Below are 22,284 nucleotides of genomic sequence, written 5' to 3'. Positions count from 1 at the left end.
ATATTCATTATGACTAACCAAGTGGATCGGAGGCTTCCTGGTCATACATTGGGACAAGAGGGCAGAAAACAGGCAAAGGGGTCGAAGGGCCATGGGCAACATCTCCCTAGAACCATCTGGCTTTGATTATTTTTGCCACATCTACTGAGAACTCTTGAGGCCACAAAATACAGGGAGAAATAATTATTCCCTAGCTTCCACAGCTGCTAAGATAGTTCCATCTGGCACCTCCATACCTACAGCTATAACCCAGGGACTTCTGAATTTCCTTGCATGTTAACAGATGGTGTTCGCTAAGGGATGAAAGGTCTGAAGGCATTTTAGGCAGTTCTCTACCCCAGCACTTGTTCCTTTGAGCTCCTATCAGTGTTTTTGTTCTTCCTCTGTTTCTATAATTATTTATGTCATAGATTTAAAGGATTAAGTTGGAATATTCCTAGAGTCGTTAAAAGCTGGTAGAAGGTCTGCTTCCTTTTATCTGCTTTCCTTTCCTCTGCACAAGACATGAAGAATGAGCAGAGATCACTTGTCAAATGCCGGGTAGGTTAATACATAGCAATAATCATTATCTTACCTTGCAAAAGTGGGGGGAGGGATTAAAAAACCTATGTTGGTAAAAAAAGTTAGAATAAGAAATCCTATGAAATTTAACAGAAATTATATAATACAGAAGCCCTAAAGCAAGAATGGAATTCAGTTAAGATAGATTTGGTGATTTTTCTCCTTCAACTTGAAGGCAGGCCCACCTAACCTGCTCCTCTTTTCCAGTTTAGCCTAGCTCACTTCCCATCCTCCCCAACTCCTGCAACTTCTTGACTCCCTCGCTTCTTTTTAATTTCCTTTTCCATTCTCTCCCCAGTGCAATCTTCTAGCTTCAGCTCAGAATTTCCTTTGGAGCAAGTCACTTCAAAGCCACTTGGTAACTATGGTTACCGCTCTTCAGGATTGTCCATGAACGGGAGCCAATGTGAAGACTAGATGCCCATAATCTACTCAGGATGTACACACTGAAGACGTTCCATCCAAAGAGCCCAGTTCTCCCAGGTATTAAAGTAAAAATAGCCCCCACTGAAATCATTTCCTGAGGCGAAATCACAGCCAAAGGAATTTTTTTAAGAGGTTGACACCAGAGGAAAGCTTGGGCAGAAATTACCCCCATATGCTAGAGGTCTATAGTCCTTACAGTGTAAAATCAGCAAGCATTTTTCTAACCCTAAGACTGGCTCTGGATGAAATTTTAAAACAAACCCTGCTCATATTTTTATTAATTTCTATTTTCGTCAAAGTAGCATGCACAGAATTTACAAATCAAATAACAGAAGCAGTAAAGTTTTGTGAGTAACAGTGTAGACTTTGAACTAGGTTGCCTTGTTCAAATTATGGTTGAGCCATTTCTAGCTTTGATCATGGGCAAGTTACTTGATTGCTTCATGCTTCCAGTTTCTGATGGGTAAAATAGGAAGAATAATTGCACATATCTCACAGGGTTTTGTAAGACTTCATATATGCATTGAATTATGTCCCTTCAAAATTTACATGTTGAAGTCCTAACCAGGTAACAGAATGTGACTGTGTTTGGAGATAGCATTTTTAAAGAGGTGATTAAGGTAAAATTAGGTCAAATGGGTGAGCCCTCATCCAGTATGACTGGTATCTTTATAAGAAGAGATTGGGACACACACACATAGAGGGAATGCCATGTTAAAACCAGAAGGTCAGAAGGAGATGGCCATCTATGAGCTAAGGAGGGAGACCCTCCGAAGAATCCAACCTGCCAACCCTTTGATCTTGGACTTCTAGCCTCCAGAACTGTGAGAAAATAAATTTCTGTTGTTTAAACCACCCATTCTGTGGTATTTGTTATAGAAATTAATATAGAACCACATCTGGCATATAGTAAGTGCTCAATAAGGATTATTATAATATTATTATTAATATTATAAGCAATATTATAGATATTCTATTATTTATTAATATTATTAATATTATGTTAATTAAATTAATATTATTATTAACATAGCATCAAGTTCAACAGGCTAAATCTTCAGTCCTTAACCGTCTCCGAGTCCCTACAACCTTCAGAAACCCTTCACCTGTGCTTCTGGCCTACTGGCTATAAATTGGAGGTTCCAACAACCTCTGCCTTGGATTTCAGATGTCAGTTGCAAGTCCAGGTTTTTACCTGTACTTCTGCCCAACTACCCATAAATGAGAAGTGCCCATGACCCCCTCCCTGGGTTCAATTAATTTGCTAGAGTGACTCACAGGACTCAGAGACACATTTACTTACTAGATCATTGACTTATTATAAATAACATATCTGTAAGTTATTATATGTAACTCCGGAACAGCCCGAGAAGGATAGGGCAAGCATGGGGGATGGGTGCAGAGCCTCCACGCCCTCTCTAGATGCACCACTCTCCTAGCACTTCCGCATAATCACCAGCCTGGGATCTCTCTGCACCCAATTCTTTTGGGTTTTTATGGAGACTTTATTACATAGGCACAATTGATTAAATTATTGGCCGTTGGCAATTGGTTTAACCTCCAGCCCCTCACCCCTCCCCAGAGGTGGGGGGGGTGGGAGGATGAGACTGAAAGTTCCAACTCTCTAATTACATGATTGGTTCTTCTGGCCACCAGGCCCCATTCTTAGGTGGGGTCCAAAAGTCACCAAATTAACATAACAAAAGACATCTTTATTCCTCTTATCATTTAGGAAATTCCACGGGTTTTAGGAGCTCTGTGCCAGAAATGGAGTGAAGAACAAATACATACTTCCCACTACATATCACAGTATCATAACCTCACACCCATTTAAGATGGCTACTATCAAAAAAAAAAAAAAAAAAACCAAAACAGAAAATAGCCAAGTGTTGGTAAGGATCTAGAGAAAAGGGAAGCCTCATGCACTGTTACTGGGGATAGAAACTGGTGCAGCCACTGGAGAAAAGAGTATGGAGGTTCCTCAAAAATAAATAAATAAATAAATAAAAATAGGACTGCCATATGATCCAGTAATCCCACTTCTGGGTATATATCCAAAAAAAATTGAAAGCAGGATCTCATAGAGGTATTTGTACACCCATAGTCATAGAAGCATTGTTTATAACAGCCAAAAAATGGGAGCACCCCAAAAGTCCATTGATGGATGAATAAATAAACAAAATATGGTATATACATACAGTGGAACAGTAATCAGTCATAAAAAGGAAGGGAATTCTGTCACATGGTACAACACTGGGTAAACTCTGAGGACATTATGCTAAGTAAAATAAGCCAGTTAAAAAAGACAAAAACTGTATGAGCCCACTTTCACAAGATACCTAAAGTTCTCAAATTCATAAAACAGAAAGTACAATGGTAATTGTAATTGCCAGGTAACTACCAGGGGGTTGGAGAAAAAGAAGGGGTTGTTTAATGGACATACAGTTTCAGATGTGCAAGATGAAAATTCTCTGGAGATATGTTTCACAATTATGTGAATATGCTTAACACAACTGAACTCTAGACTTAAAAATGGTTAAGATGATAAATTTTATATTATGTGGGATTTTTAAACAAACAAATAAATAAGACACATACACACATAAAAGGACAAAAAAAGATAAGTGTAAAGCTCCCTGGAAACACCATGAGCACAAGAGAGCCACACAGAAGCACCATATGCCTGAAAGGGTTAGGAAGGGTAACCAAAGTGGGCTGGAAGGAGCCCTAAATGATTCGTTATCTATGGGTGATGAAGAAACCTTACTCATTTCATGGCTTTGCCTCAAACCAGCCCTAAGCCTGGTTTTGCTGCTTTGGGGAGAAGTCGGTACTCTGAGTAGGCACATTCATACGTTCACAGTTCATTCATCCAGTCAGCAGTTCCTGAGGCTTGACTCCATACCAGGGCCCTAGGAGTGCAAAGAGAAGACAAGGTCCAGATTTTAAGGAGCCCTCAGATCAGAGGCTGAACGACATTCCCAGCTAAAAAATGAGGCTGATCTCCTGCACAATTTATGAACAAAAGAAAGCAGCACTATACTATGAAAGTGATAGAAACCCAGAAATTGGTTAATTCAGTCCTTCCGCAGGTGGAAATGAACAAGAGTTGCTCTATCTATAAACTTCTCCAGAAGCTTCAAAGTTCAGAAGCAGTCATTTCCGAGGGGAATAGAGGTACACGGAAGATGGCTCTGGAATTGTGTACAGTTGCTGCACTAAACAGACTCCTGTGAAGTCTCTACAACTGAGGAAACAGGACCTTCTGAAAGTTGTTGCCACAGAGGTTGGTCTTTTGTCTTCATCCTGGTATTTATTTGCAGCTGGTCTGGACACAGATGCCCATGCCACCCGCACAAGCCACTTTTCCATCAGCGCCTCAGTACTCATAAAAGTGACTAAGACCTATAACTGGGAGTTAGAGGACAGCTGTATGAGGCACACGTATCAGAAATCACTGTTTGTAATGCAGTATGGCGTCAACTCTGCTACTGACTAACTAGGTACTCTGCAAATCACTGCAAATTTCTAGGTCACATTTGCCTCTTTTTTAAAAAATGAGAGCTTTTATTCATTCATTTCTGTTGTCCTGAGGTTGAATGGTCCTAGCAAAATGACCCATGAGCGTCACCTGGTTAAAAGTGATTTCTGATGTCTACCTCTCTAGCAGCGGTTCTCAACATGAGGTCCACGGGGCTACAGCAGCAGCAGCATGACGTGGGAGCTTGCTAGAAATACACTCCCGCCAGACTTGTGAATCTGAGTTGCTGGAGATGGAGGCCAAGAAATTCATGGTTCAACAAGCCCTCCAGGTGATTTTCTGCACACTGAAGACTGCGAAGCCTGGCCCTAAAGCTTGATGGTACCATAATTTAAAACACCTGTTTGGGTTTTACACCTCATGTGTGGCTGTTTGCAAAACAACTTATCTGCTCTTGAGAGCTGACCCCCAGATAGAATTAATCACTTCCCCCTTTTTATTTACCACACTACTTCCTATACATGCATCTGTCATAGAATCTGCTTTATTTTGGAGAATTTATTAATTAATATATCTGTCTCCGGTAGATTTTAAGATCCTCGAGGGCAAGGGGGGTGCCTGGGTGGCTCAGTCGTTAAGCGTCTGCCTTCGGCTCAGGGCATGATCCCGGCGTTTGGGGATCGAGCCCCACATCAGGCTCCTCTGCTGGAAGCCTGCTTCTTCCTCTCCCACTCCCCCTGCTTGTGTTCCCTCTCTCGCTGGCTGTCTCTATCTCTGTCAAATAAATTAAAAATCTTTTTAAAAAATGTAAATGTTTTAAAAAACAAAAGATCCTCGAGGGCAAGGAAAAAGTCATTTTCAGTTTTGGAGCTCTAGGACCTAGCAGAGTGCCTGGAATATGATAAGTGCCGTGTTGAAAATGGATCCATGGATGGATGGATGGTAGATGGAGTGGGTACATTCATGTATGGATGATTAAGTGCTTCAAAATATGTAAAGCCTTGTTTGAGTAAAAGGAAGGGTTAGTATTGAGAGCAAGAAATAATGTGTTTGGATTTCAGTAATACAGTTCCACTATTCCATTCTTGGTCCCCAATTTTTTTTTTTTTCAGCTAATAATTATGCTGGTGAAAGTACTGATTTTTGAGTAAAAAACTGAGGTCTGCTCCTGGATCATCTAATCATCCTCAGAACAGCCTGGAGGCCTCACATTGAGTTCCAGTTCTCACGTGAACAAGGCAGATAACACCACCTGCCCCATGCCTGTCTCACAGGGACACTCAGCGTGCTAAGTAATGATGACTACAAATGGCTTTTGAAGTTCTGGGGGATGGCTGCTATGTAGGCATAGGAGATATTAATAAAAAGATCAAACATTTGGCAATATCTAAAATAAACCTCACCAACTTTGCCAAAGTCAGGCAGGAAGCAGAAGGGCTGTCTTTCTTCCCCTCATATGGGAATCAAGAATGAGCCACACTCTGTGTCTGCTTCTTTCATAACACACTTCATGTGTGTGGCTCATATAAATCTTTCCCTTAAAATGTGAATGGAAATATAACACTGAGAACCTGGGAGGAATAGGAGAAGGGAAACAAAAACATACAATTAAATTACCAAAATGAAATCTTTCTCTTGCATGATGTGGTAGGGGAGAAAAATAAAATCAAGTGTCCCTCCCCTAGACTTATGACCATTTTCAAAGATAACATAAAATTGAACCATACTTAGCTATAATTCAGCTTCCTTACCTTTAAAACTGGCAAACTGAAACTCACCTCCTGGGGATCTTGGGAAGATAACATGCCATGATATAGAGAAAATTGCTCTGGTGGCAGGGAGACTCTTGATGAAACAATACCTTTGGTTTGTGTGTTTCACTTGTTGATACTTCTCTGTGATGGAAAACTGTCCTCAGCATGATACTAATAGCCCCTTGAATGTGTAAAACATATTGCAGTTTACTAAGAGCTCTTACAAACAGATTCTTGATTAGTCTAGCCAGTAATGCTTTCAAGTGGATGTTAGCACTCCGATTTTATATTTAAGAAAGGTGACAGAGAAGTTTAGTAAGTTGCTCAAGGTCATGGTTAGTAAGTGGCAGAGCTGAACTTCCACCCAGGACTTTTGACTGGTCTTCAAAGTCAACTGTTCTTCCTCTACCACATGGTATGATGGATAATACAGACAGAGAGAGAATTTCCTAACACCTCAAAAACCTACATTGTTTATGGTCTCAGGTTATGCTATTCTAAATCTGAAATATTGGGGATATCATTTAAATCTTCATACTCTCCACTTTGATACTATTCAGGAAAAAATGTAAAAAAATAGCATTATCTTATTAACCCAGGTAACCCTACGTAAAATCTTGTGGGAGATTTCAGAATCTTGAAATCTTAAAGCCAGAAGTGATTTTGATAATCAGCACATCCAATTCCCTCGTTTTGCAAATGCAGAAAATGAGATTAAATGATGTCAAGTGATTTGCCCAAGGCTGTTGTCAGTTAAGGGCAGAGCAGGCCTAAAATCAAATCTGTGAGTTTTCAATCCTTTCTTCAATCTACTTTCGCACACTACCTCTCTCAACTTGCATTCTGCTGGTTTGTGAGAGGAAAGAGGAATAGATGATCCCGGAAGCTTATAAAAAGAGTTACAATTTGTCCAATTATCAAAACATTCGTATCAAAAATCATTAGGTTGGACTGCATTCCTCTGTATTGGGGAGGAATTATCCCTAATCACATATGTATCCTGCATGTTAGGATTGGAGCAGGAACATGAAGAAGATTTCAACAGAAGGACCCCTTTTCACATTTGAATTTTTGACCTCCGAGAGGGCTGCCATCCTCCAGGACAGGGAGGCCCAGGATCTGCACTGCATTTAGAAAATGTGGTGCCTTTGGGCAAAATTAAAAAATGTATCCCTTCCTCAAGACTCTTTCCTGCCATCTTCTGGAAAACTGTCAAAGTAAATATAAAATCTATGTGCATGCATCAGAAAGAACGATTACCCAACATTTGCAGCAACAGGGACGGGACTGGAGGAGGTTACGCTAAGTGAAATGAGTCAAGCAGAGAAAGACAATTATATGGTTTCACTCATTTATGGGACATAAGAAATAGCAGGGAAATTGGTAGGAGAAGGAAGGGAAGAATGAACGGGGGGGTAAACAGAAGGGGGAATGAACCACGAGAGACTATGGACTCTGGGAAACAAACTGAGGGCTTCAGAGGGGAGGGGGCTGGGGGAATGAGAAGGGCCGGTGATGGGTATTAAGGAGGGCACATATTGCATGGTGCACTGGGTGTTATATGCAAACAATGAATCATGGAACACTACATCAAAAACTAAGGATGTACTGTATGGTGACTAACATAATAAATTAAAATTAAAAAAAAGATGACTTAAATGATGGTTAATTTTGTCTGTCTTCATGGGTAATTGTTAACAAATAGGTTGAATAAATAAAAATGGTTTATCAGTAAAACTTTAAAAAAAATCTATGTGCATGATAGGAAAGGCACCCCCTAGATTTGCATAATGCACAGTGTGCACAACCATACACGGTGCCCCTGTGCCCAGGAAAGTACTTGGTCCTTAAAGTGATCAATGATTTTCTTTAGGCTCATCCTATTTTGGAGCTCCTAGCCCTCTTATTTAATCCTAACCTAGGTTAACTTTGTCCAAGAAGTAAGTGCTTTTTTCTTTTTGAGGGTGATCTATGGCCTCTTCTGGCTCAATCTTACCCAGGTGGTCACTGCATTAAAGTTGCAACAAAAACATACAAACAAAAACATACAAAACTGCATGAAAAGACACCATTGTTATCAGGCAATTCCAGGTGGCAAAGAAGCCAAGAGAGTTGAGTAAGGGGTATTGTAGCATTCAGAGGTCCAAGCAAGGTAAATAAGCATTGAGTTGGTAAGTTAGGCTTCATCTTGAGTTTTTTCTCCTCTTTATAAATATTCACTCTCTAGGGGATCCCATTTGGTTCCATGGCCTTAAATACTATGCACACACAGGCCACCTCCACACCTGTTCTGGACCAAACACTCCACTGAGCGGCAGTCTCCTATATACAATTACTGATTCCAAGTTTCCACCTGCATGTATATAAAGCAAGTTAAACTCATTATGTCCCAAACTGAATGCTATATTTTCCCATGCAAACCTCCTCCTCATACAATCTTTCATTTCTCAGTAACTAAAATTCCATCCTTCCAGTGTTTAAGTCAAATGACTAGAGGTCACCTCTGACCCCTCTATTATCTTCCACCACATACGCAGTTTCTCAGCAAATCCTATCTACTCTGTTTCGAAATATACCTAGAATGTGACCACTTCGTGACACTTAACACCCTGAGTAGTCATCTTATTACAAGGGCCTCCTAACTGGCCTTTCTGCATCCACCTTTGCTCTCCCCAATTTATTCTTCACACAGCAGCAGGAGCATGCAGGAGCATGTGAGTCAGATCATGTCACCCTTCTGCTCAACACATACAATAGCTCTCCATTTAATCAGAATAAATTCCAAGTCCTTACCATGGCCTACAAAGGGCTTATCTCTGTGTCCCAGTGTCTCTCTGATTTTGTCTTTACCACTCTCCCTTCACTTCAGTTTAGTCCATTCACACTGGCCTCCTTGCTATTTCTTGAGCACATCAAGCACGTCTCCTGATCAGGGATTTTGCAATTAAAGCTCCTTCTGCCAGAATTTCTCTTCCTCTGTACAAAACACTGGCCTTGCTCCCTTACATAAGAAGGCACCACACCTTCATCTCAAGCCTTCCTTCCAACCTCTTACCAGTCTTTAGTTTCCTTCACAGCATTTACCAACAACACTAAACCATTTTTATTTATTTGCTTATTGTACGTTTTCATCCTCTACACTGGCACTATCCAATATTTACTCCACTAGCCACATTGCTACATAAATTTATATATTAGTTAATTAAAATTAAATAAAATTTAAAGGCCAGTCCCTTAGTCATGTTACCCACATTTTTACTGCTTAATAGCCATAACAAGCCTTGAGACAACTTCAAGCTTCCCAAACTTTATATGTAATTACAGTCTCCATGCAGAGGAAAAATAAGAAGTGACAAAAAAGAAACAATGAAAGAATATTTTTATATTGAATGCAAACTAATAAATGCACAAGTTCAAAACGTTCAATGAACCCTAAGTACAAGAAACATGAAGAAAACTACACCAAGGCACATCATAATCAAATTGCTTAAAAACAGTGATAAAGAAGAAATCTTAAAAGCAGCCAGAGAAAAAATACATGTTATATACATAGGAAAAAAATGAGAATTACTATACATTTGCTATAAGAAAAGGCAGAAAACAGTAGAGCAACCCCTTGAAGTACAGAAAAAGAAACCAAAAGCTATCAATCGTAAGCTCAAAACTGAAGGTGAAAAGACTTTTTCAGATATTCAAAAGTTGAAAGAATTTATCACCAACAGACCTGTGTTACAAGAAATGTTAAGGGAGGTCATTCTAGAAGAAAAAAAGATGATTCCGGATGTAAATCTGTTCTGTAAAAATGAATGAACAACACTGGAAATGGTAACTCCACTGAAAAAGAGAAAGAGATGTTTTTCTTATTATTTAAATCTCTGAAAAATAATTGTCCATTTAGAGCATAAATAATAACAATGTGTTGTGGAACTTATAACATATGCAAGTTAAATGTCTGATAACAATAGGAAAACATCTGGAAGTAGTGAAACGGAAGTATCCTGCTGTAATGTCCTTATACTATATGTAAAGCATCACATGCAGGTAAACTAGGACAGGCTGAAGATCCGTACTACAAACTGAAACAAAACGAAAATACCAACACAAAGAGTTATAGCTAATAAGTCAACAAAGAAGATAAAGTAGAATCATTTGAAAATTCTCAGTCAATCCAAAACAAAACATAAATAGAGAAAAAAATAAAGATGGAATGAATAGAAAAGAAATAACAAGATAGTATATTTAAATTCAAGCATATCAATCCTATTAAATGTAAATGAAACTAGACTAATATTCTTCATGAACACAAATGCAAAAATTCTTAACAAAATGTTAGCAACTAAAATCCAATAATATATCAAAAAGATAATATATCATGACCAGTGAAATTTATCCTAGGGTAGCAAGTTTGTTTTAACAAATGGGAAGTCAGTATAATTTAAAATACTATTAATAGATTTTTTAAAAAATCAAACAAATGATCATTCTAGTAGACACAGAAAAACATTCAACAAAAATCTGACATCAATTACTGATAAAAATTCCCAGCATATTAGCAATAAAAGCAACCTTCCTCAACATGATAAAGGACATTCACAAAAAATCTACAACCAATATTGTGCTTAATTGTGAAAGACCAAATGTCTTCTCTCTAATATTAAAAACAAATCAAGGATGTTTACTATCACTACTTCTATTCAACAACTTCTATTCTATTGAATCTAGCCAGTTCAATGAGGCAATAAAATTAAAAAGCTACTCAGATTGTAAAAGAAGTAATATTGTCCTTATTTACAGACAACATGATCTTCTATGTAGCAGAGCTTATGGAAACTCAACAAATCTACTAGAATTAATCAATGACTTTGGGGAGGTTCACAATACACAAAAGCCAACAGTGCTTCTATGTATTATCAACAACTTGGAATTGAAATTAAAAAACAATATGGTTTATAATAGCATCAAAAATACGGAATACTCAGGGATACATCTGACAAAGATGTGCAAGTCCTTTACATTGAAAACTATGAAATATTGTTAAGAGAAACATCTCTAAAGCTTAAAGGAAAGAGATACAGGGGTGCCTGGGTGGCTCAGGCGTTAAGTGTCTGCTTTCAGCTCAGGTCATGATCCCAGGGTCCTGGGATCAAGCCCCGCATCAGGCTCCCTGCTCAGCAGGAAGCCTGCTCCTCCCTCTCCCACTCCCCCTGCTTGTGTTCCCTCTCTCGCTGTCTCTGACAAATAAATAAATAAAATCTTTAAAAAATAAGATAAATTAAAGGAAAGAGATACAGCACATTCATGGATCATAAGACAATATTGTTAAGATGTCAGTTCTCCTTAAGAGAATCTATAAATACAGCGCAAATACAATTAAAATTTTAAAAGGCCTTTTGTAGAAATTGACAAGCTGATTCTAAAGCTCGTATTGAAATGCAAAGAATCTGCCAAAGCCAAAACTTTAAAAGAAAAAAAGGGGGAAGTTTTAAGGACTAATACAACCTGATTTTTTTTTTTAAGTGGGTTCAACACAGGGCTTAAACTCATGACTGGGAGTTCAAGACCTAAGCTAAGATCAAGAGTCAGACACTTACCCAACTGAGCCACCCAGGTACCCCTACACAACCTGATTTCAAGACTTATTATAAAGCTACAGCAATATAGACCATGTGTTACTGGTATCAAGATGGATAAATACATAAGTGGAAGAGAACAGAGAGTTCAGAAATAGGCCCTTAACATCTATAGTTAATTGATTTTTTTTAATGTGCAAAGACAATCAGGTAAAAAATATTCTTTTCAACAAATGGTATTGGCACAACTGGATATAGAGAGGCAAACAAGGAAAAAAGAGCTTGAATCCATACTCATAGCACCTACAAAAATTAACTTGAGAGATCACAGACTTAATGTAAAATCTGAATCTGTACAACTTCTAGAAAATAGGAGGAAATCATTTATGATTTTGAGTTAGACAAAGAGAGCCTAGGTACAACATTAAAAGCATTAGTTTGTTAGGTCAAACTTCATCAAAATTAAGAATTTCTGCTCATTAAAAGACATGTCACATAATGGAGAATATATTTGCAGTTGCATATCCAAGGATCTTATATACAGAATATATAAAGGATCTCTTATTATTATAATAATAAGAAAACACATGACTTAATTTTTAAAAGGGGGCAAAAATTTTGAACACACATGTGTACAAAGAAGATATCTGAATGACAAATAAATGCATGAAAAGATGTTCAAACTCATTAGCTATTAGGAAGGTGCAAATTTAAGCCCCAATGAGCTACTGCTACATATCTATTAAAGTATCTAAAATTTTAAAAGACTGATAACATCAAGAGTTTTTGAGGATATGTAGCAATTGGAATTCTCACATGCGATCAATGGGAATGTAAAATTGTACTACTTTTTCAGAAAAACTTCGGAAGTTTCTTAAAAGTTAAATATATCTACCATATGATGCAATGATTCCACTTCTAGGAATGTAGTGGTGGTAAAATAAAATAATGTTTATACAAAGACTTGTTCACAAATGTTCATAGCCACTTTCATAATAGTCAAAACCTGGAGACAAATGTTCATCAACAGGTGTAAATTGGATAAATGGATAAATTGTGATATAGCCATACAATGGAACATTGTTCAGTAATAAAAGGGAAATGAACTACTGATACAAGTGAATGACTGACACAATATGGATGAATCTCAAAAATATCCTGAGTTAAAGAAGCTAGACAAAACTGAGTACATACTATGCAATTCCTTTATATTAAATTCTAGAAAATATAAACCTAATCAATACTCACAAAAAGTAGATTCATCACTGCCTAGGGATGTCAAGGTGGCTAGGGATGGGAGGGAGTAATTACAAAGGGGTGATAGATGCACTCATTATCTTGAGTTTGATTATGGATTCGTGTGTGAAAACTATCAACTTGCACAATTTAAATATATGAGGCTTACTGTATACCAGTTATACCTCACAAAGCTATTACAAAATAAATTCAGAGACCGTATGCAGTATGCACCTATGCCATCAATAGTTTTGTCAGAGAGCTTTAAGGCAGAGCAATAGATGGACTATATGTAATCACTCAGGTCACTTCCAATTTCTTGCCTAGATGATCTGGTCCTCTATGCATTTTGGTGGACAGATGTGGGTCATTTCCAGGGTTGACAAGATTAACTGATGAATGTTCTTGAAAGAGGCTTATACAGGGGGTCACCTAGGTGGCTCAGTGGATTAAGCATCTGCCTTTGGCTCAGGTCATGATCCCAGAATCCTCAGATCAAGCCCCGAGTTCAGCTCCCTGCTCAGCTAGGAGTCTGCTTGTCCCTATCCCTCTGCCCTGTTCATGCTCTCTCACTCTCTCTCAGTCTCTCTGTCTCTCAAATAAATAAATGAAGTCTTAAAAAAAAAAAAAGAGGCTCATACATTATTTAAAGTAGGAAACAGGGGTGCCTGGGTAGCTCAGTCGTCAAGCGTCTGCCTTCGGCTCAGGTCAGGATCCCAGGGTCCTGGGATCGAGCCCCACATCAGGCTCCCTGCTCAGCAGGAAGCCTGCTTCTCCCTCTCCCACTCCCCCTGCTTGTGTTCCCTCTCTCGCTGTATGAATAAATGACAGGATGAGAACTCTCAGCGTACTCATTCTGGATCCTATAGCTTATCCTCGGTAATGCCAAGAGTCAGCCACTGGGCAATGGAAAGACCAGGGGGATCTGAATTAGGTCTGGACTAAATCCCAGTTCTGCTACATACCATCTCTGTGACTTCAGGCAAGTTAATTAAACTCAAATTTCTTATATCCATAAAATGAGGATAATGATAATGTTTACCTGGTAGGATTTTGATAATTAAGTAAGATGTCAGATATAAAGACTTCACACAGTGCTTAACATGCAACATGTCATTTCCCTTCCTCCTTCCCCACCCCCTCCAGCAAGATCCATTTCCTTCCTATTCTCCAGATAAGCCTTGCTCATCTCTGTCTCATCTGTTCATGACCATAGTTATTCATACAGGTTAAACTGCACCTGACGTTAATAGGATACAGTGTACAGATGACCAAATACATACATAGGCCAAATTAGGGCATGCTATTCATATGACAAAGTGGTGCTCACTTAACCAATAAATTGGTTACAAATTTCCTCAAGATATCCAAAATCCTCAGAGTATTTAAAATGCCACTTGATTAATAAACTTTTATTTACATGTGAAATCAAATCTAATCAATATCTAATTTTTCCAGGAATCTCTCAATTTCTTAATCAGAAAAATATTTTTAAAAAGCAAAATTTGCCCTCTGATATGTTGGAGCAACTAATAATTTGATGTGTCCCTGAAAATAAACTCCACCATGGGACTCATTTACACTCTGAATGCAGAAAATCTGATCCAATGGGAAAAAATAGTTTCCTCTCTCACTGCATTAAAATAGGAGCGAAAGATACAGAGACAGAGGCACAGAGAGACAGAGACAAACCTCTCAGGTCAGATAAAAAAGTCCTACTTAGTGCATAAGAATTCCATTTACATCTTAGCTGCTACCAAATATATCTTATTCTGTAGAATTTTAATATCAGAAGGGTAAACATGATAAAATTTTCTTTTCCTTGAAATTTTTGCTTAAATCCAATCTTTGTTGAAATGAAAGTTCTGGTTTAAAGCTGACTTTGTGAAGCAATGTTTAGATATATATTTTTACCTCTTAAAATTTCACTCAATATAGTGGTAAGATAGTGGCAAGATTTTCTGGCATTCTGTATTTAGCTTGTTTTTGCTTTGTTTTGTTTTTTTAAATCCTCAAATGGAAAACATAAAGTACATCAAAGCAATGAAGCTGAAAATGGATTCAAATATTATATGGGGCGCCTGGGTGGCACAGCGGTTAAGCGTCTGCCTTCGGCTCAGGGCGTGATCCTGGCGTTATGGGATCGAGCCCCACATCAGGCTCCTCCGCTGTGAGCCTGCTTCTTCCTCTCCCACTCCCCCTGCTTGTGTTCCCTCTCTCGCTGGCTGTCTCTATCTCTGTCAAATAAATAAATAAAATCTTTAAAAAAAAAACCAAAAAACAAAAAAACAAATATTATATAATCACAGATAACTCCTCAAATTGAAGCAGCAAAGGCTAAAAGGTTTCTCTCTGACTATGGGCTGAGGACTCCTGTATCATAATTTTCTCCTATTAAAAATGCTAATTCCTGTACTTACTCCAGGTCTTTGGAAGGTAGGTCCTGAGGATCAAGACAGTTACCAAACACCCCCTGTGATTCTTCACACTGGAAATTTTGAGAACTCTTGTATTTTAAATTGGAATGGAGGCCAGGAAGTAGGTAGGAAGGAGAAAGAAAAGAATTAAGAGAAAATTTCCTGTCACTAAACAAAAGAAAAATTAGATGAGATCATACGAAGGACCCTTTTCCACAACAAAGGAGATGCTAGGCTAAGCCCACTTTAAAGGAGCTATGAGCTGGCTTTGAAAAATGCCCCGGTGCCGAATGCAAAACAGCTGTGGAACGCTATGCCGTTGGACTACTGTCTCTGCCCCGCGGGTATATCGTGTTTACTGTCCCGCAGAAGCAGGATGTCTGAAAGAGTCATCTTCGGTTCCGGGGTGGATGAGCGGCTTCACAGGGTAAGCCCAGGTTACCTCTGTGTTCACAGCACCCTGGATGGGATGAAGAGGAGCAGAGGTGGTAACGATGTTCCTAAGAACCAATGGGAAGCCATGCAAAGATTACTCTGGAGAGACAACTGCTAGATAAGACCTTAGCCAATGAGACAGCCAGATTCCTGTGCCCTGGGGTGGCCCTTTTCAGTTGAGTCTGGACCACTTCTTATTCATTCTTGGTTGACACTTGGTTCTTATCTAAAATGCCAACGTAAGTGACCGTGCATGGGAAAAGAGTAGACAGACATGATGAAAAGGAAAGTCTTGCCCACGGAGACCTCACTGTTTATTGCCAACAATGTTTACTCAAATCTCCAGAATATAAACGAGTTTTCCTGCTGTTCTCCCTCTGCTCCTGACCTTGGCCACACTGCCCCAGGCCACCGTAGGCAGAGGCCTCCTTCCCTGGATGCCAGCTTCCCGCCCTGTGGTTGAATAATAGCAGAGGAAGTCTGCAGAGGCAGGCTCCACAGACACTGCTTTCCAGAGACTGATAAACTCAAATTCCCTTGTAACTCATTTCTCTTCTTCCTGTTTGAGAGAATGAAGATACAAAGCAGGCACATTTAAAAGAAGAAAAAAAAAAGCCTGTTTTCATGATTGGTGCTTGCACTGTGTGGGCAGGACAGAGAACTGTTAGCATGTTCTGGGAGGACTAACCTTGTGATGGCGGGAGAGGAGGCCACCCAAATAACACGTGAGCATGTGGGAGAGGCTGGCGCGTGGCTGGGATTGTGGCCACGTAAATTAGGGCCTCCTTCCCGGGGAACCGGGACAGAAATTAACAGTGGAAGAGTCAGAATCCACAAAGACTTTCCTCTTGCTGAGGCCCTTCATCCCCCCCACCCCCTGCCCCCCACTTCATGTCTCTGGCCTAGAGAGAGTTTGAGGGACAGTCACTGCAGAACTTGGGTCTTTGCCGCTGTCTCCCAGACTGTGTTACTGTCCCCAAGGCTGAGAGTGGAAGGGAAACCATTTGTGAGAAAGAGGCATGCAGGCAACCAGAGGAAAGGTCCCTCAACCTCCCTGGAGGCCATAAACCCCATTTGTAAGCCAACCCTGAACAGGCACAAACCATTCACAGCATCCCTGTCTTCTTTCTCCTCCTCATTTTCCTCTTCCCTTTTGTTCCTTCCACAGAGCCCAAGTAGCAGATTATTTCTAGGTCCCGGCACAAGGGGGTGGAACACTTGTCAGTCCCTTGACACACTTCATACCTTGTCTGTCTGACTGCAGCTGGAGGCCGTCATGAGCTTCAGAACATGTGAAGGAAGAGCCTCAGGCAGGACGCAGACCCTGCACCACATGTTAGGAATTTTATTCTCGTACAATACTAGACCATGTCTACGTCCAGCACTCGGAAACATAGAAGTATGAGTAAGTATATACTCTATATATACACATATATTTGTATATATAAACATACAAGTATATAAGAAACCCACAAGTATGAATTAAAGATTAATCCATTTCAGTGGAAATGAGATTGACTCCTGTATTACAGTTCTCCAGAGAAACAGAACCAATAGGATGTGTGTATCCGCTGCTTTTCAAAGTTCACATTATACCACTTCGCTATTTAAAAGACCTACGTTAGTACCTAGTTTTACTAACTGAAAGAAATCTGAAGATTTTCACTTTTACCAAAAAAAAAAAAAAAAAAGGCAAAAAGCAAAAATGTGCTCAGTGTGGGTTTTGTAGGGAGCCTTGATAGAGGGGGCGCACTTACAGAGGTAACGTGCACCCTGAACAGCCAGAGGGGTGTGGCCAGGCTCCTCCCCCAGGAACTACACTCAGCATCTCAGCATCAAGCCGCCAGAGCTTTGAACTGTGTCTTTGAGCATCTGTGCTCTCTTGACTTTTCTGTGCATCCTTCAGCAAGATTTATCCTAAAGTATCAGAAAAGGCCAAGAGAGGTTACTTTTTGAGTTTGGGAACACTAAAAAAAATTTCCATATAAATTAATGGTAATTGTTTCGTTGCTCTACAACATTTTGGTTTACAAAAGATGTCATAGGAATGCTCTACTTTTGGATAGTGGGGGAAACTCTCTATGTGTATATATACACATAAAATAGGGAGAGAGAGAGTTTTATTTATTATAAGGAATTGACTCATGTAATTATGCAAGCTTAAAGGTCCCCAGGTCTGCAGGGTAAGTCAGCAATCTGGAGACCCAGGAGAATCAATGGTATAGTTCCAGCCCAAAGACTGGTGGACTTGAGACTCAGAAAGAGCCAATGTTTCAGTTAAGCGTGAATGGAGGAAAACCAATGTCCTAGTTCAAAGGCTGTCTGGCAGGAGGAATTTTCTTTTATTCAATGAAGAGTCAGCCTTTTTGTTCTATGTAGTCCTTCAGCTGATTGGATGAAGCCCACCCACATTAGGGAAGACAATCTGCTTTACTCAATCTGCCACTTTAAAGATTATTTATTTATTTATTTATTTCACAGAGAGAGAGAGAGAGAGAGATAGCCAGCTAGAGAGGGAACACAAACAGGGGGAGTGGGAGAGGAAGAAGCAGGCTCCCAGCAGAGCAGGGAGCCTGATGCAGGGCTTGATCCCAGGACCCTGGGATCACGCCCTGAGCCGAAGGCAGACGCTTAACTACTGAGCCACCCAGGTGCCCCTCAATCCACCACTTTAAATGTTAATCATCCAGAAACACCTTCAGAGACACACCCAGAAGAATAATACTTCCCCAAATGTCTGGGCACCCCATGGTGCAGTCAGTTTGACCATAAAATTAACCATCACAGTTCCCAGCAGTTGGCATCTCTTAAACCTGACTCTTAGGAAATAATAATAAGTGCACCATAAGTAAAGATCACAACAACCTTACTCTTTATCAGTATGAAATCCTATCTCAGGAGCTGTTCACTGGAATTGTAAGAAAAATAGTTGTCTGAGATGCCACCTGTCCAGAGATCATAGCCAGGGTGACACTCTTTCAGGAGAGAGGATTATTTGTTAAGTAGTAGAAGCTTCCCAACTATCACATAAATGGGAGGATGGGCCTATTTTCTTCCTAGAGGTATCTGGAATTGAGGAGATCTGCTATTAGAATGTCCTTCTAACTTCCAGAGAGGCCAGTGGCCTCTAAGGGTAAAGAATGGAGTGACAGGCCCATCTGTCCATGTATGTTAAACTGGGAGTGTACCTCAGCTCAGGGTTATGCTAGTCCCACAGCTTGTTTTGCAGGTCAAAGTCCTCAGGACTTTCCTATAATCGTCCTTTCTAGGGCATACTGATCATGGGAACACTGCTTGCATGCTGATACATGATGACTTTTTTTTAAGATTATATTTATTTATTTGACAGAGAGAGAGACAGCCAGTGAGAGAAGGAACACAAGCAGGGGGAGTGGGAGAGGAAGAAACAGGCTCCCAGCAGAGCAGGGAGCCTGATGCGGGGCTCGATCCCAGGACCCTGGGATCACCTCCTGAGCCGAAGGCAGACGCTTAACAACTGAGCCACCCAGGAGCCCCAAGATTTTATTTATTTATTTGACAGAGAGAGAGGCAGCAAGAGAGGGAACACAAGCAGGGGGAGTAGGAGAGGGAGACACAGGCTTCCCGCTGAGCAGAGAGCCCGATGCAGGGCTCGATCGCAGAATTCTGGGATCATGACCTGAGCCGAAGGCAGACGCTAAACGACTGAGCCACCCACGCGACCCAAAACATGATGAATTTATGGTTCTATTTTTATCAGTGCCCCCTGGATCCCAAGCCAATCAACCTTCACTACGCAAACAGGAAAAATACACTTAAGTTCTTTGACCATTAGCTTTCCCACATCAGTCTTGGAGAAAACCTTCTAGCCTTGATGCAAAGTTTCAAAAAATGGGATCCACTTTCATCGACTGAAAAGTATGTACACATGGATCTCAACTTCCAGGGAAAATGAACAGAGGGAGCCACTCGAGTGCTCCCTGGTCTTCACTTGGACCTGGAAAGGTCCAGGTCAGTTGGACAATTTTGCCTGCATATATATCAAGGATGCCAGTACATTCGGGAAAAAGAAGAATCCCAGCAGTGATGGGAAGAAGCATTCTTTTTTTTTTCTAATAATAATTTTTTATTATGTTATGTTAGTCACCATACAGTACATCCTTAGTTTTTGATGTAGTGTTCCATGATTCATTATTTGTGTATAACACCCAGTGCTGGGAGGAGGCATTCTTAGAGGAGCATGCAGCTGCCAGAACAACCCTATCTACCAGAGACCGTGCTATTTATACACCCCAGTCAACCCAATAAAGGAGGAAGGTAGTGAAATTGCTTAAAGCCAACTCCAAGAGCTAAGCTTAAGCTCGAGGGACATGTGAAGGCCTGGACTCTCTTACAATTGCATAATAAAGTGGCAAATTGATTTACTTAAACATTACCTCACTGGTAATAAATACTCTAATATTAAAAACATTAACCTGAAGAATGGCAATAAATTCCCTTCAGAGGGACATGTTGTGGCCTCTTTGTATCCTCAATAAAACCATGCCAATTGCTGCTTAATGTAATAACACACACCCAGAACCCCCCTCCCCAACCCCCATACACTTAAACTACTTTTGGAGGATCTGAGGAGCTTATCTTCAGAACAATCAGTTGATAAGATTCCACTCTGAGGATCATCAGTATCCAAAAGAGCAGCTCACCCCTTTTGATTCAAGTTTTAGATATTTACAGAACAAGACAAAGGTTCATTGCTTAGGTAGAGAGCTGGTTTTCCATACTTTCTTCCCTTTTCCTTTTTAATCATTTAAATGAAAAGCAGCCATCCTTTGACAATACAAAAAATTTTTTAATTTAACTTAAAAAATAAAGGATTAAAAAGCCAAGATTTTTTAAAGGCTGTGGAGAAAAGGGAACCTTTGTGCGCTGTTCGTGGGAATGTAAATTGGTACAGCCACTGTGGAAAACAGAACTACCCTATGACCCAGCAATCCCACTTCTGGGAATATATCCAAAGGAAATGAAAACAGAATCTTGAAGAGATATTTGCACCCTGTCCAAAGGAAATGAAATCAGTATCTTGAAGAGATATCTTAACTCCCATGTTCAATGCAACATTATTCACAATAACCAAGGTATGGAAACAACCAAAGTGTCTGTTCTTGGATGAATGGATAAAGAAAATAGATTAAAAAATATATATATATATATACAACAAAATATTTTTGTCCATAAAAAGAGGGAAATCCTGCCATTTGCAACAACATGGATGAATCTGGAGGACATTATACTAAATAAAGTAAGTTAGAGAAAGATAAATGCTATATGATCTCACTTATATGTAGAAGCAAAAAAAATATAACTCATAAAAAGAGAGAACAGAATGGTGGTTGCCAGGAGCAGGGTTTGGGAGAAAAGGGGGAATTCCGGCAAAAGAGTACAAACTTTCAGCTATAAGATGTTTTAGGAATGAATGTACAGTGCAGTGACTGTAGTTAATAATACCGTATTGGATACTTGCAATTTGCTAAGAGAGTAAATCTTAAATATTCTCACGACACACACATACATACACACGAATGGTAACTATGTGAGGGGGTGGAATGTTAATTAACTTGATTGTGATAATCATTTCACCATGTATATGTATATCAAATCATCACATTGTCCACTTCAAATATATACAATTTTATTGATTATATCTCAGTAAAGCTAGAGAGAAAAAAAAGCCAAGATGCTTTTAATGCCATTTTGTTGTTGGGCATCAGGCAAGAAGAAGGCAAATGCAGAAGTCTGCTGCATAATGCAGAGAGCCGCTTGTGCAGTGACAATGTGTAGTATGAGCACAGGTGTGTAAAGAGGGACCACTGCAAATGGCTTGGCTAGAACATGTCAATGCTGTGGTAAAGGAATGCAGGGACACAGCAAAGGTTATAGGAAGAAGAAGGAAGAATTATCTGGAAAACTGAAATAAAGCAAGAACAACCAAGAACTCTACGAAACAGATACAAATACACACACACACACAGGGGTTGCAAAGTAAGGAAAAAATGAGACTCAGAATGGTAAAGCGACAGTTACTACTTGAACACCTCTGATAATAAAAATTTATTCAAAAACTTGAGTCAAGGGGCACCTGGGTAGCTCAACTGGTTAAGCATCCGACTCGTGATTTTGGCTCAGGTCATGATCTCCAGGTCCTGGGATCAAGCCCTGGGTGGGGCTCCACACTCACCAGGGAGTCTGCTCGAGATTCTCTCCTTCTCCCTCTCTCTCTGTGCCTCACTGCTCAGATAAATAAATAAATCTTAAAAAAAAAAATTTGAGTGAAGATACCTAGTATTTGATCAAATCCATCAAAATATGAAACTGACTCTGGTTTTTTGTCAGTCAGAAACAAATGTAATTTTTAAAAAATTCCATCC

Source organism: Ursus americanus, chromosome 15 (genome assembly GCF_024610735.1).
Source record: "Ursus americanus isolate L20-20 chromosome 15, mUrsAme1.1.p, whole genome shotgun sequence".
NCBI lineage: Eukaryota > Metazoa > Chordata > Mammalia > Carnivora > Ursidae > Ursus > Ursus americanus.
The sequence above is the reverse complement of the archived record's forward strand: the minus strand, read 5'-3'. Positions refer to the sequence as shown.